The sequence below is a fragment of the Mustela nivalis genome (assembly GCF_964662115.1).
Source record: "Mustela nivalis genome assembly, chromosome: 1".
In the NCBI taxonomy this organism is placed as follows: Eukaryota; Metazoa; Chordata; class Mammalia; order Carnivora; family Mustelidae; genus Mustela; species Mustela nivalis.
In genome coordinates, this window is record NC_139020.1 from 56,941,300 (window position 1) to 56,944,862 (window position 3,563).

A 3,563-nucleotide genomic window follows, 5' to 3' on the forward strand; every position below is an offset into this window, starting at 1 on the left:
ATTTTTCTGTTTCTTTGCTTTTGCTGTTCTATAAACAGGTGGTAGAAATAAAATTGAGCCATGCATTGCCAGTTGAATACCTAATTTCTTTTTTTTTTTTTTTTTTTTTCTCCTTTCTGGCATCTTTATTTTTCTATCTGGTACATGGACAAAGTGAACGTAGTCAGAAAAGTCAGCTGCACTGAAACACTTGAGCCGATGGTAAAATGGAGGGCGCGTGGACATGGAAGGGCGGGGTGGCAATTCCAGACCAGCTTCCCCCAGAGGGCTTGTGCGCCAAGCCCGCGACCAGAGGCTGCTCTGGGCAGGACCGTGCAGTGCATCTCTGGTGAGGAGGGACAAGAAGGACCAGTCACAACAGGGACTGCAGCCGGGCATGAGTTTATTGGCTTCTGGCCTCTCGCTCCTGCTTGATGAAGTTGATTAGCCCATTGGTGGAAGAGTCATGAGAGGTCACTGGGCTACTGCCGTCAAGCTCGGGCTCGATTTTCTTGGCCAGCTGCTTTCCTAGCTCCACCCCCCACTGGTCAAAGCTGTTGATGTCCCAGATGATACCCTGAACGAAGAGCTTGTGCTCATACATGGCAATCAAGGCTCCCAGAATGAATGGCGTGAGCTTGGTGAATACAATGGAGTTGGTTGGGCGATTTCCTTCAAAGACCTTGTGTGGCAACAGCTTCTCCAAGGCCTCTGGACTCGTCCCTGCAGCCTGCAGCTCCTTCCGGGCCTCCTCTGTCGACTTCCCCTTCATCAGGGCCTCCGTCTGGGCCAAAAAGTTGGCCAGGAGGATCTTGTGGTGCAAACCCTTCCTTATCGGGTGCTGGGTCTGGACTGGGATGAGGAAGTCACAAGGTATCATCTTGGTGCCTTGGTGGATGAGCTGGTAGAAGGCATGCTGGCCATTGGTCCCTGGCTCCCCCCACAAAATGGGGCCCGTTTGGTGGTCCACGCGAGTGCCAGACTTGGTGATGTACTTCCCGTTGGACTCCATGTCACCCTGCTGGAAATAGGCTGCAAAGCGGTGCAGATACTGGTCGTAGGGCAGCATGGCCTGCGTCTCGCACCCGAAGCAATTGATGTACCAGATGCCCAGCATGGCCAGGATGACAGGAGCGTTCTTCTCCAGGGGCGTCGTACGGAAGTGCTGGTCCATCCAGTGAGCCCCTGAGAGCAGCTGCTCGAAGTTGTCAAATCCCACATGCAGTGCGATGGAGAGTCCAATGGCTGACCACAGCGAGTAGCGTCCTCCTACCCAATCCCAGAACTCAAACATGTTTTGAGGGTCAATCCCAAACTCCTTCACTTTGGACGTGTTGGTAGACAGGGCAACAAAGTGCTTCGCAACTGCAGAAGAGTCCTTGGCCGACAGGAGAAACCACTCCTTCGCCGTCTCTGCATTCGTAATGGTCTCCTGGGTGGTAAAGGTCTTGGAGGCAATGATGAACAGGGACGACTCAGGATTCAGGGTGGCCAGAGTTTTGGCGATGTGGGTCCCGTCGATGTTGGAGACAAACCAAACCCGGGGACCTCCTGAAGAGTACGGCTTAAGGGCTTCGGTCACCATGAGGGGTCCCAGGTCAGAGCAGCCAATGCCGATGTTAATGACATCCGTGATGGGCTTGCCCGAGTACCCCTTCCATTCGCCACTGCGGACGCGCTGACAGAAAGACTTCATCTTCTCCAGGACCCTATTGACCTCTGGCATCACATCCTTGCCATCCACCAGAATGGGTGTGTTTGACCGGTTTCGCAAGGCCACGTGCAGCACTGCCCGTTCCTCTGTGAAGTTGATCTTCTCGCCACTGAACATGCGATCCCGGGCAGCCTCCACGCCCCTGGACTTGGCCAGGTCCACCAGCATCTGCATCATAGTGTCGGTCACAAGGTTTTTTGAGTAATCCACCAGAATATGCCCATGGCTGGTGTTCAGGTTCAAGCTGAAGTGGCTGAAGCGTTCCTTGTCCCCTTCGAAAAGGCGGTGCAAGTTGAGGTCAGAGCCGTGCTCGCGGTACCATTTCTGCAGCTTCTGGAACTGCTGATTCTGGGTGAGCGCGGCCATGGCGACAGCAGTGGGATGCACTGGCTTGGACGAGCTCGGAGGAGGAAGAGGGGGCGGGCGGCGCGGCTAGCCTTGAATACCTAATTTCTAAATGACCTAGGACCACATTACTCTATAACCAGATTTTATAACAGTCTTCAAACTTGGGTTTTTTTGTTTTGTTTTGTTTTGTTTTGTTATTATATAGTATTTACTTATTTAGTGTCCTTGAGACTGAAGACAGGAAGAAAGATCTTAAATCAAGATCTTACCCTAGAAAATAAAATGATTTAAGGTGGCATCTGGGTGGCTCAGCCCATTAAGCATCCGACTCTTGATTTTAACTCAGGTCTTGATCTCAGGGTTGTGAGATCAAGCCCTGAGTCTGGCTCTGTGCCTGATGTGGAGTCTCCTTAAGATTTCTCTCTCTGCCTCCCTCTCTCTCCCTTTGTCCCGCTGCTTCTTTCCCCACTTGCATGCTCTCTCTCTCCTTCTCAAATAAATACACAAAACCTTTTAAAAAAGCAAAAGAAAATGACTTTACAAATTAAATTTTAATGATAAATTAACTAATAAAAAATTTCACAAACTATTCAAACACGATATTCTCAATGTTAGAGGAAATTGTATCCCAAACTAACTTGAGACTTTTCAAATCAAGTTAATACTTTCAATGCTAGTCACTGATTAACTAGATCCTGGCAGAGAACAAGACCTTCTGCTCCACACAATTAGCATTCCTGATAAGTATGGGCAAGAGATTTGAAAGAGTTTTGTAGAACTTGTTTGTCACAGTCAACCATGCTAGGAGGAAGGCTTAGGAAAATATTGTTTTATAACTTTGTTTAAAATTATTCTCTCCCTGACACCTATTTTCCCAGATTCTCTTTTTCTGCCTTACTCTCTTACAGATCAGCTACTCTGAAGTTTAAAGAAAGCTGGTTTAATAAAGTGTGTGTGTGTCTGTGTGTGTGTCTGTGTGTGTTTGCATGTGTGTAGTTGGGGGCAGGCGGGAGGAGCCTTTGAGCTTAGCCGCTTTATAGGAAAGTAGAAGCATCAACCATTATTTACCCTAATCCCAAAAGAAAGTTATCAAGTCTCAACAGGATCTCTAAAAATTGGTACCCCATACATTGTTCCCAAGAGCATACCTTGCCGTATAGGACAGCTTACCACTGGAGTAGAAGCTGAGACTATATACCTATGTCATCAACTAAGGATATAGGGAAGAAGAAGGGATTGTGAATAATGGAAAAGGTTATATAGCATCATATGAGGAGATGAATATAAGGTCAGAATGGAAGAGGTATTCTCATTCAGAACACTCATTTCATTTGTTCATTCAATCAATATTTGTTCATATGCCAGGCACTGTGTTAACTGCACAGGTTATAACATGAAGGAAACTCTTCACAGAACCTTGGATGAAAGCCTTACTAGAAGAAAGAGACAGGAAAATCCCACAAAGGTCTTTCATTTTCTGGCTTCTGTCCATCTCTCTTATCTTACCTCTCATCCCTCCTAA

At 47.7% G+C, this 3,563-nt stretch overlaps 1 pseudogene across 1 annotated transcript; it reads right to left on the reverse strand.

Moving 5' to 3' along the window:
• Positions 1-365: 365 nt before the first annotated feature.
• Positions 366-2,126, reverse strand: LOC309863979 (glucose-6-phosphate isomerase pseudogene; annotated as a pseudogene). Its single transcript has one exon. The product of its transcript is annotated as a glucose-6-phosphate isomerase pseudogene (transcript).
• Between the last annotated feature and the right edge of the window lie 1,437 nt (positions 2,127-3,563).